We start from the raw sequence: 13,008 nt of genomic DNA, 5'->3' as shown, positions 1-13,008 counted from the left end.
TTACTGATTACGTTTATTGATTTACTTATTAATTGGTGTTTTTTTCGTTCATAGCATGAGTTGTCATCGAAAAATAGATTGAGTCAATATATCTAGAGTGAGTTTTTTTTGTTTCATCTTCGAACACACAACCACACGATGTCTGCAAATAATTTTAGATTTCTAGAATATGCGTATGCATCGGATGAAGCGTAAAGATGTCTTTGTGTAAGTTTGTGCGTGAGAAGCTGGGGGGTGAGGGAAGGGGGAGTTCGGAGCCCCCATAATTAATCGAAGCCTTCCAATAAAATATTAATTTCTAGGGCGGGAGGGAAGAGGAAACGCCATTTCCGATATTGTCTCGGGCAACAAAAATTCTCCTAATGAATTGGTTCGCCTTCGGAGCGAGCGACCTTATTATTAGCACGATAGCTTTGGAAGAGAGGGGTGAACGGTTTCGTTATTCGTTACACTGAAGACGAAGACGGTGGGGAGGACGGACGACGGGGCTGTAAGCGGTAAAGAGTTGAACGCGAGTAATGAAGCGAGAGGATCGCCATCCGAGCTGACAACACCGTCGAGTGACAAGAGCGAAAACAACAAGAGCTAAACTCAACTTTTATTAATTGCATTAATTAAAGAAGCGTAATTAGGGGCAGCTATGCAAATGAATGTCTTATCGCCCCGATATGACGAGGTAATTACGTTGCGACGTAGATTAATGGTGCGAGGGTCGGATGGTTGGTGGGAGGGCGTAGCGGGACATGGCGCCCTCCAGCGACAAAACGTGTGCTCATACATTTTTTTTTGTCATGTTTGATTTTATTTATATAAAAAAAAAGAAAAATTGAAAAAGAGTGGAAGAAAAGTAAAATGCATATTTCACCGTTTTTTCTCAACTTCGTATTATTTTAATTTCTGTTTTTTTTCCCTTCTTAGTCACACATTTTCATCTGCTTAATTTTTTTCCCCCAAGATGTCAGAGTCTTAAGAAACTGAAGTCTTTTTTCAAAATTTCTGCTCAACAGTTTTCAATGTTTTTTTTTTTCTTTTCTTTCTTAAAAAGCAATTTTCATTAAAACGCTTTTTCGAAACAAACATTCTAAAGGGAACTCTTTTTTTAATATTTAATCACGCTCTTATCGTCTGCTGCACATTTTTATCCTAAGTGTGGACAAAAATCAACAAGAAGAAATATTACATCGCTTGTCGCTTTCGACAACTAAATGACAGAATTAATTATCAAAATTTCAACTTTTGCCAACTTTTTTTCCTCTTCTCCGTTCCATCGCATAAATAAGAATAAAAACATATATATACGAACGAATGCTTTACGTTTTCCTCTGTTGTTTCTCAGCTACCTACTTCATTTGGATAGTGTAATATTAATCCATTGGATTAAATGAAGCTACTCAATATTTATGGCAGCGTAATGGTTAACCATTAAATGCTCAATTTCTTTTTTCGAGATCATAATTTTTTTCATAGTAAATGAGACGTATAAATAAGAAGTCGGAAAAATCATTATAAAAAAATCTATTTAGAATTGTACTACGTATACAGGGTCTTATTGATGACGTGAAAATCCTCAAAAATCACGCATAAAATAATGTATTGAAGTAATATTACTTTCCAAATATATACAGTGAAACCTCGCTACAATGATACTCGATACAACGATAAATCCCTCTACAACGATTCTTCCAAATCTTTTTCGGCATCGTCTATAGTCTAATGATAAACTCCTCTCGATACAACGATATCCTTTACACCGATAAATCCCTTTATAACGATATTTTTGAGAATATTTTGAAATTACTACAACGGTATTTCATTATATTTCGCGAAAAATCGCTTTTAATATATAGTCCTTTACAAAAGTTTAGGCACAATAGATTTTTAACAACGCCATAGATATCATTTCAAATTTTGATTTCATTTTTTATTTTTTGCCTGTCCCTACTAGCAAAAATCTACTTTAAACTTCGATTATTGTCGAGGAAAATAAGTTTTGAATTTTCTAAACTTAAAATTTAAAAAAACAATAGCTGTCTCAAAAGTTTAGGAAAATTTCCGATTATATGCCAATTACGAAGATTGCGTCTATATGGCGTATCAGAGACGTGATAGTATGAAAGTGGAAAGCTATCGGATTGGTTTTCATTCAAAAACAAAGTTGTCGATGTCACATCGCGTATTTTGTACGATGGAATCCTTCGAGTACTTTATTTGAAAGCAAAAAGAAAGGCTGCAAAAGGCATTGCTATTGCTTTGAGCAGGTCGAAATGATGTGTCTGACGTGTATTGACTTAATAGCCCCGTTCACATGTACAATAAAACATCCCGGGAAGTTCCCGATAACGGGGATTTTCGCTACAAACCGTTCACATGACGTTAAGTTTATGCCGGTAATCCCCCCTCTTCTTTCCGGAAGTCGTCACTGGTTACGTAGGTTGAACGGAAGTGATTGATTCAAGATGGTTGACGAAGGAGCTTATAGCAGTTTTCGCGGCGCATAGGATTATGGGAGAGAAGGTCAGTGTCGACCTCCAATCCACCCCAAGAAAGGTGGGCTTTTTTTGATGAGCTTCTCTCACACCTTTTTCTTCCCTACGAGGGGAAAAAAGTTGTCATGCCGGTAATTATCACCAAAGCGACCCCCAATCTTGCACTTGTGAACGGGGCTTACGTGCCCCCCAAAAGCCAAAACCTGATTGTGGTAGGCAACGCACTACAAGTTTACGCAGAAACAAAACTGTTGGAAGAATGGTTTCAACGCCTAAAATGACCTTTCATGAAATTATGAAAGATCCTGGAATGAAAATTTCAACAGATACAGTTCATAGACAGATCAGAGAAGCTTGTATTTGATTCATAAAAGAGTAGTTTTCAAAGAGTAGTAGACTAGTAGGAAATCGCCTGTCTCACAAGGAAGCACCGAAGACAGGTGGAGAAGAGGGACTGAAATGGGCACGAAAGCATATGTTTTATGGCGACAAATACAAATAGCTTGGTATCATATTTAGTGGTGCAAAAAATAACACACATATGTTCCAGACGGATGTTTTCAGTAGACAGTAAGGTGGAGTTTCGATAATATGGGCAGCATTTGCGGATTCACAGCCGCACATGCTCTGTAACAAACAAAAAAGAGTTGTCTTTTAATTGGGACATTTACCGGAAAATTCAAAACATGAAATGGAAATAATATGATCTCGCCTTAATGTGAAAGGGTGATTTCGAATTTTTATTTTCAAACTGGTTACAGTAATGAACGTTTAAAGAATCCTTTGTACATGTTTAAAGATACGCATTTAAGGGTTAAATCTAATGGTAAATGATTCCAATGAATTATCGAAGAGATTGGTTGCTTTTAACTAACGAGCTTTAATTCAAGATAATACTATAAATTCACAGTGATAGCAGCTTACGATAAACTGTGAATTGAAAAAGGTTAAAGATGTATTAAGACGTCGAAAAAGAAACTATAAAGCAAAAACGTGATAAGTGGAAGATCTTAAACGTAAATGCATTTTGATGTGTGGTTAAAATCTGGACGCTGAAGATAAAAAGAAAGCAAGGCAAGGGAGTTAGGGTTGTCAGACATCCTGTTTATATGAGATTCAAGGGAATAGACCGGAGAAAGGGGTGTTTGTTGCATTGCATTCTTCATGGATTATTGGGGAGAGGATGCCAAGTATCATGAAACTGCGGCGTCTATGAGCGGACAACCAATTTCTTTGGTGAAATTTCACTAAAAAGTACTGAAAGATCTTTGCTATAATCCGGACCTGTCTGTCGCCCAGTGACTTTCACTTGGTTTCCTTTCTTGATTCTTTTAGTCTGTGTTCTGCAGTTTTTCAACTTCGAGTTGCGAAAATATATATAAAAAATAGGAATAATTTCGATCAACATTACCCTAAATAAGGCGAGTATAAAGGCGAGATTTGACGACACGCGTTGGATTTTCTTCAGTGTTTTCTTTGCCATCACTATAATTGAATCAACTGATTCGCATCCGACGGGAAAAATTTCCATTGATTGGCTAAAGAGTATTTATTGTACTTGAAGAGGAGCTGGGAATTCTCTCGAAGACGATGTTCGAATCGAAAGAAACAAACGATGGCCTAAAGTAGGAGAGAGATCCTTCTCATATCATCGCAAATAGACTGCGAGGAGGATGTAACAGAAATCGAATATAACGGGGATCTCGCTGTTGTTTTTCGCCGATGATGATGATGATGATCAACTTACACTCTTGACTCAGGGCAATTAGACAATCGATTCGCATCTCCAAGAAAACATAACTGATGCAAAACCACTTAATGCTGGCAGCAGCTAGTTGAAGGAAACCAAATTTTGAGAAACGATGCAAATCGCTGGGGGAAGTTGCCAAAAGAGAATTAAAATATAATAATAATAATAAAAAAGAGGCACGAATAAACATTCAAAACCCCCCGAAGTGTATCTTGTGTGCACGTCTCTCTCTCTCTCTCTCTGTATCTCTTATACCAGCTACATATGTATAATGTTTGCGAATGCTTCTTCCTCTTAAAGGTAGACCTTTTGAAGTAATTACGAATCTTTATTTTACGTATCTCTCCTAATTAGTCTCCCCTCTTTTAATTAGTGTTCTCGGTCCCAGCGCTCATCATCAGCAGCAGCAGCAGAGACCGAGCGCAGCTTGCGTTTGGTTGCTTGCTTCTGCTCGTGGCAGGGATCTCATTAAGGAAATTTCACCCGTTTCTTACTCACTCCCGTATAAATATGATATTGAGAAGGTCCTAATAAGGGAAGTTGTCCGGGCATATTGCCTAATTAGCTGGCATCATGAATAAACTATGCCCTTGTCTGCTGGGTCTCTCTCTCTCGCTCTTGCCATGGCCCCCAACGTCCTTAATTGCGTTAGTTTTGTTTTCTGCGGGTTGAGCTTTCGGGCGTTAACGCTCTGCTAAAAGTGAAGTTCAGCGCTTGTTATTACGACGAAGGTCCGCGATAGAAGAAAGACGAAAGCTAAAACGAGATGAGCAATTTTGACGTGAAGGCAAAAGTCGGGTGTCACTAACAAGCAATGCGTAATTGGACTAATAAAATTGCTACAAAATGCGTTTTTTTTTTCAAATATCCTGCTCTTTCTGAGCTCATCTCTTGTTACGTATCCGCGTAATAAGAGAAAGAGTAGGCCTATACATCCCTCTCTCCACTTACCCTGATGTCGTCGGATACCTCTTGTTGGCGATCTGATTTTCGATACTTGAAAAGTTTCTAACCAATTTTTATTTCCTGGTTTTTTTTCCTCTGTGGTCATTTAGCTGTTCACTTTGTTCTTATGAAATAATATGAGCTCGAACCAAGTAGTATGTGAACGGATGGGGGAATGGGGTTGGTATTTCCACAGCATCATGACCCACCAGGCAAAGTGATGTTCTAGGGCAGGGCTTCTCAAACGGTTTTTTTTTTTTTTTGGACACTGTGGTTCCCATGCCCTGGTCATAGTTCATCCGCGGCTTCCCTAGAATAGTCCAGTAGATATTATGCAGCGTGGTTCAACCCCTCGGCGTAAAAGGATTATATCCCTCATGGGAAAGAGACTGGGCTACGACTGGTCTTACAGTACATATTCTGCATCTGTAAAAGAACCGATTCAAAGCATTGAGAACAGAAACACATGAATTGCGCCAGCGCGCCGCGACCATATTACCAGAACCATTGTTGTAGGGGCTCCATAGCATGTTGGAATTACCAAACTACCTAAAAATATATATATGCTTACTTTCGAAAGTCGTAGTACCAGATCTGATCTGGATAATGAAGTCCAGTCCCCTTGGTAATTCGGGAACTGGACCTCTTTATGCACCTGAAGCTCTCTGATCTTGTCTACGTGATCAGAATGCTTTAAGATAGGGATGTATATATATAAAGGGGGGGGGGGTAGATAAAAAAATCGAATTAATCATGAAAAAATATGAAGATCCACAAAGGAATGAATATGACTTTTATGAAAAAAAGAGGAAATATGTATATAATATAACTGTGTTGAGTAGAATGTTATTTAATATATATATGATTTGAATAATTTTATTTTCAAGAAAAAACTGGACTATTTCTATTTTTTAAATGAGAAATTTCTCGAAATATATTATCATAATGATCTACTCGTCAAATTCCAGAGAATTCACAAACACAGAAATATTTATATATATTTAATAAGACCGTTGTTGAATTCGTGTACTATTCATAAATTAAATACAGTCGACCCCTCTTAATCGGATAACGGATAAACGGATAAGTAACTGATCAGCACTCACTTTAGTAACGACCCCTCTCGTAAAGTTTGGCTTTGAAGAGATTATTGTGTTAGTTTAGTGTAAAGAAATTACGCAAGAAAGCAAAACGAAAAACCCAGATATTTCGAACAACAAAAAAATAATTAGATTAATAAACCAACTCCAATAATTTCAATAAGAAAATTTATATTTGGACATTCAAAAAATTCTCTAAAACTTCCATGGAGTTGTTTGTTTTCCAAAATACGTCGAGAGATGGCAGCACCCACATCTCTCGGGTCTATCTCTCGCAGCAAACTGTTTTCTACCTCGGAATTAAAGAGAATTCGGGGCATTTGCGGCGGAAATGAAATCTAGGGGTAAAGCCTCGCTCGCCTTCCCGTGTTTCGGAGGTTTCCGCAGAGTCAGTTTGTGACGTGATATTGCCGAATCAGCTGATAAGTTGACTCGCTAGACGGATGGCAGGTAATTGCAACGGAAATGCTAGAAAATTGCTCAGGAAAAGAGCAGGAACCGCGCGGTCTGGTTTAATAATTTAAAGGCTCTTCCTGAGTGAGTTCCTCGCTTTTCGAGTTGAATTATTCATCGGATAGTTGCTGCTGCTGCCAACTGAACCACTTACACTGGCCACTTGTAATTTCCTCAAACTCACTTTGCCACCCCCCCCCCTACCCGCATTTTTTCTATCACATGATGCAATAAATTTTTTTAAGTTTGTATCCAAATAACGCGTTTCATTAGGTGATTTATTAAAGATGGATTGATTGCCAACGCGTGCACTCATTCAAAACTATCAATCTCGGAGATGATTCCGGGGGAAAAAAAAATAATAAAGCTCGCAATTCTCATTTCAGTTTCTGTACTTGTGTTGAAAAACTGTCACGAGTCAGTCCCACGTGAACAGGTTCGAAATCCCATGCTCATCAACGGTACTATTTTATGTTCAAGTGGGTTAACCGAAAGCTATGGTTAGAGAGATTGAATTATTCACACTAACTTTTCTTTGTATTTATCCACGTTGTCAATGTTGACACCAATTACTTAGTAACATGACTAATCATTTCAATAAGCTGATCACTTGGAAGTGTGTCAGCTTCCCTCATCGTTCCGCTGTAGAAGTTGGTATTTATCTATTCTTGATGGATAATTTCGCTATATGTACCGAGATATATCATTACTGATTGAAGAGGAGCACGGGGAGAACTCAAAAGTATGAGAATGGTTTTTTCTGAAAGAATGAGAGGACGTTATTTACTTCTGCTCTTACTTGGTGTGCTTGTGCGGGACTATCCTCTGTATCACTTGAACGAGCAACGTCCGTCAAGAGAAGTTTTTAAAAAGACGGTGCGATTTTTTTTCCGTGGGTTTCGTCAATTATTCGACGGCATCAGGTTCTGCTATCTTTTCGGAAAAAGCAGCAGAAACTTTCACGATTCTTCCAAAATTCTTTAAAGAAACTTCTAAGCAGACATTAAATGACTGATAATACTCAGGCCGATTGCAGGTAGCGGTTTACCCGAAGGTGTGAGCATTGCCGTACATTGAGATAGACAAGAGTTATACGAATGGTGTTCATGGCATATACAGTGAGCAATTGCCCCGGGTGGCCGATTTTAGGAGGCGAAAAATTTCTGGAGTGGCAATGTTCTCAAATTGTTTGCTCCAATTCAACTTTAAAATGCAGTAGTTTTGTAATAAAGTGTTTCTTTTCCCATTATTTTTTAGAGTAAAAGTCATCATTGAGTTTTCAAAAATCATGAAATTTGAATAACATAAACACTTTATTTAATTTTTGAATTTTATTAGTTTTTTTAACAGCTTACATTGTACCCAATACAATATTATATTGTAGATTAAGTAAAATTGAATTGAAATAAATACTTTGCGCAGTTTTTATGAGAAAACATCAAAAATATTAAATTCATATTTATTCTGAATACAAATTATATTTATGTACTTGATTGAATAAGATTTTTTTTCAAATTATATTTAGTAAATGTTTTTAGAATTTTGATACGTTATATGATATATATGTGCTAAATAGCTCAGTTAACTCTTTAAATGTCGAATGGAAGACATTTTTCCAGAATTCATGGGAAAAAGATAAACAGGTGCGCCCACTATGTGACCACTCCTTAAACTTCAAAAAATAGATTTGATATGTTTATTCTCATCAGGACGTTTATGTTTAGGAAATTCTCTCGCGATGCCTTAAACCATCAACGATACTCGTCCACTCAAGGGGGTCGTAACCAACACTTTGGGAACCACTGTATCAAGGTAATAAACGGGAAGAAAGAAAACGCTTTTCAGTCGTATCTTAAGGGCGGCAAAATATTATTCGCCTCAGGTGTCAAAATTTCTAGGACCAGCCCCACATATGGGATACTTTGCAACATGCTGTACAAAATTACCATGGAATCATGGACTGCCCTGAGAGAATCATGGTATGAATTACCTTCACACATTAGTGGAGTCCATACCACGTGATATTGCAGCAGTTATAAGTGCTCGAGGGGGGGGGACCTACGTGATATTAGGTGGGTGTACCAGTTTTTCTTACACTTCAGTGTATTTTCTTATTGCTGTTGAATATGAAATTGCTTCCCTGGAAGTTAACAATGTTGGTATTGTTATTTTTTCCCCTTCATTTTATTTCCCGTAAGTATTTGAAGCTATTCAATCTTTTAAGATAATATAGGAAAAGAATAACAATCATTAATATGAAAAGAAGGAGATGTGTAACTTTTCTGGATGTATGAAAGCACGTGTTCAGATTGCTTGCATTTCGAGGAAAAAGTGCGCAAGGTCAGCCTGAATCACCCCCTGTGGTGAGACATCCAAAGAAGCATATTCAGGTGCACCCAGAGGGTCTTCTTGATAGACATAGAGAGGACGCATGTAAAAGACTTTTTTTCGTATATATATATATATATATATATATGTGTGTGTGTGTGTGTGTGTAGAGGGTGTGCCATCGAGAATAGCACGCGCGTAGGTTACTGCTGAAACACCCTCTCATTACATCTCAAGAAACGCCTTGTTTTCTTACGGGCGTAACACCATCTCTTAAGCTTAGCCCATTAATAGGCAAGCAATGGTCTCGTGCACTGGAAAGACGAACTTGGTTCTATTTACACAGGGCGTATTTATGCACGGACGGGGGGCGGTGGGGTAGGACGACATCTCTGTGTCGAATCTTTGTCTTTTCGACTAAAGAACCATTTTCATGATGCAATTCGAGACTTCACCGAGGCTTTCATTCAGCCGATATCGGCGGAATTGTTCAAGAAACGAGCCACTGTTCTGCCCATAGAACCCGTAAGGGTAAATATATCTGACATCCGGTTTGGCAGTATGTCAAGAATCGGATTCTCGAGGGAAAAAAAATCTATTCGAATTAGTAGGAGAAATAAAAGTTTTTTCAGTTGACATTTATCAAGAATAGTCATCACATTTACCCGTTAGCACGATCAGATGGGGATGAGGGTAGATCCGAAAGATCTAAGCCACCCAAAGCTGATAATCAAAACAATATTTCATGGATTTTTTGCTACAGTGGTCATAGTAGTGGTAACAGACAAAGAATGTTAACTTTTCGTTTACTTTGCTTGACAAAGACCATTTCATTCGATGGGTAACGCAGAGGGCGACTGCAATTCAGTTCAACTCGTTTGACCATGGCTACAGTTCCGAAAAAAAAAACAACCGGTCAGCAGAGGCGTATTATGGCTTATCCGACTGTGGGTGCCATCCATAAAAATTTCTTCTAGACATTACAGTCTGATTTTCTTGCCCATTCAATCCTCAGGTTGGCCGGCCAGCCTATGGTCAGTCCCGTAAATATGACTGTCACCTCTTTCGTCGCTGGCATGGCTTCACTCCCTCTTTCTCTCTAGGACACTCTTTTCCTCCTCCTATGCTACTCTTTTGGCCACTCTCACGCTTACACACTTTTAAGTCATTCATTTGGTCACTCACAGACATGGCATCTCAGATTACAGATCACTCTTTTGGTCACTCGTTGACCTGGCCCCCCAATTTTCTAGGTCACGCTTTCAATCACTCAAAGACCTGGCAACTCACTATCTGGGTCACTCTTTTGGTCACTCTCTGACCTGGCCCCCCCCCCCTCACTCTATAGGTCATGCTTTCAATCACACACTTTTCGTCGCTCACATGCTTGCAAACTCTCTAGATATCTCACTGACCTGTCCCTCACTCTCTAGTTCCCATTGTACTCTAATTTTTTTGACCACTCATTCCTCAAATTTGCCACCTTGTGATTTCGCCCGCTTAGATCCCCCCTCCCGTATAGATACGCCTCTGCCGGTTTGATATTTTCGGAGAACTTGGACAAATATTTGGCTGCAAAAATATCTATATGGCCTTGTATAGGGTTGTCCATCCCTGTACAAAGTACATATAGCAATTACATCATCCATTCCGGATTGATATACAAGTTGCCGCCCAACAACCAATTCCAAACTGACATAAATGAAAATTGTCCACTATTTCGATACCATTTCGAGTGAATTTAGAGTGTCTTTTGCCATTGAGAAGAGACGGGGGGAAGAAGTTCGGCTCATTATTTTCGCTTTAGAATGATAAATTTGGCTTCAAAGTACTCCAATGAACTATCATTTGCATTTTGTTGTAGCCCAAAACACATTTTCTTCTCCCACTGCGGCCTAGAAGAGCTCTGTCTCTCAATGTGACCCAAAATAGATTTTTTTTCCCAAAGCGGCCTATGAAACTGAGAAGGATGGGACCCTCTGGTATCGCTGGTCTTCAATCATTCAATTGCGCTGCACTGTTTCATATCAGCAGGTATGAAGGCATTTATGGCTTTTTAAATTCGTGGTAAATTTTGCAACTTGTAGCTGATGCTCCTTTAGGCTAATTATCAGCTAAGTTCGTTTACATGACTTTAATTTTCTTTGAATTGCGATTTCTATACGTCTTCATGAGGAGATTATGCAGTCAAGGGCTCATGGGTTCGTAATCTGGAGAGAAAAATCAATATACAGGGTTCAAATGTAACAAGGCGTATGACATTTTATTGGCGAACCGTTGGTACTAGAGGCATGTTTCCAATTAGAAAAAGTTTCCAAATGACGTGTAGTACTCAGATATGCCATTCATGTTGCAAGGGATTGCATAGCTATTAAAATAAAAAATAAACTTTTTATACAGTCCCCGTGTGCACCAAAACCAAATTAGAAAGTTGTTGCCCTGTCTCTGCTGGTGCCAATTAAACGAATTCCATGTTTCTAAGTGCAATATTCAGCAAGATATTCGAATTCGAAAAGTGGGGGAAACTTGGGGAAAAAAGTGTAAATGTGTAGAGAAACCGTTTCATATCCGCTTTTAATGTTGTTTTTTAAACAAAATTTCTCCGTTTTTCTAATTCAAATATATGTCAGTGAATGTTGCACTTAGAAACATGGAATTTGTTGATTTGGCATCAGAAGAGACAGAACAACAGCTTTTTAATTGGGTTTTTGGGCACAGGGTACCCATATAAACAGTTAACATCTTTATTGTAATAACTACAAAACCCCTTGCAACACGAATGACATATCTGAGTACTATACGTCATTTGGAAACTTTTTGTAATTGGAAGTATGCCTCTGGGACCAATGGTTGTTCAGTAAAATGCCATATACGTCCTGTTCCTTATGTACCCCTGTATATGTTACGGCAGATGTGATAAATTCGTTTATTTTGCATAATCGCCGACCATTTTGGGAAGTTTGATATTACTATTTTCCGGTGATTATGTACGATACTCATTCGTGATTGGTATAAACATGATACATACAATTGTACTAAATTCATCATAGTTGACAGGTTATTATGCATAATCGCCATTTCGTATTGGTAAATATGATAAATCGGTGCCATTGCTATGATGAGATTTATTATTTAGATGACCGTACTTGAGAGCCAAAGTCTGAACCAGATATAATGAACTTGGATTTAATGTTTTTTCCGAACATCCCCCAAAATAGTTCCTGTAATCAACTCCTACTTGACGAATTCTGAAACCGGACCTCAATACAACAAACTCTTATTCAACAAATTTCACGATCATACCCCGATATAATGATCTCTAGTTTAACAAATTTTACGATCGTACTCGATATAATGATCTTTCATTCAACAAATTCTTCGATTTAATGAATTTTCAAAGTTTTCTGCGTATGCTATCAGACGCCAATACAATAAACTCATATTTAACGAATTTTTTAATTTTCCAACGATATCCCCCCATCTGGGAATTTTTTTCATATTTTTCAAATTCATCAATTTTACTTGGTATTACGTGTAATCACCGGTAAAAGCGATAGATTTCAAGTATTTAGCAAATTAACTAAGGGGTATTATATACCGGTATAATCACCGGTAAAATTGATAACTTTTTAGCGTATATAAAATTCACCAACTACACCTGGGTGTTATGCACAATCGCCGGTGAAAGGGATATCAAACTAATCGGGACGATTGACGATCATGCATAGTAACCGAATTATCATATTCACTGCAACCAATATAAAATTCATTCCATATAGACATTTCTTTTCTTTTCTCTCAAGTGTTAGACAGAAAAGTACAATGATTAGTAATATTTAATATTTTACAGAGAGATGGTCTCCATAATATATAAAGTGATTGACTGTGTAGAACCAAAAAACTAAATTTACCAATATAAAAAGCAAATACTTCAGAAACATGTTGA

The sequence above is a fragment of the Pholcus phalangioides genome, unplaced genomic scaffold, assembly GCF_987345545.1.
Source record: "Pholcus phalangioides strain wild (caught in Gottingen) unplaced genomic scaffold, Ppha-v1.0 ptg000004l_1, whole genome shotgun sequence".
Classification (NCBI taxonomy): Eukaryota; Metazoa; Arthropoda; class Arachnida; order Araneae; family Pholcidae; genus Pholcus; species Pholcus phalangioides.
This window is presented reverse-complemented; position numbering follows the sequence as displayed.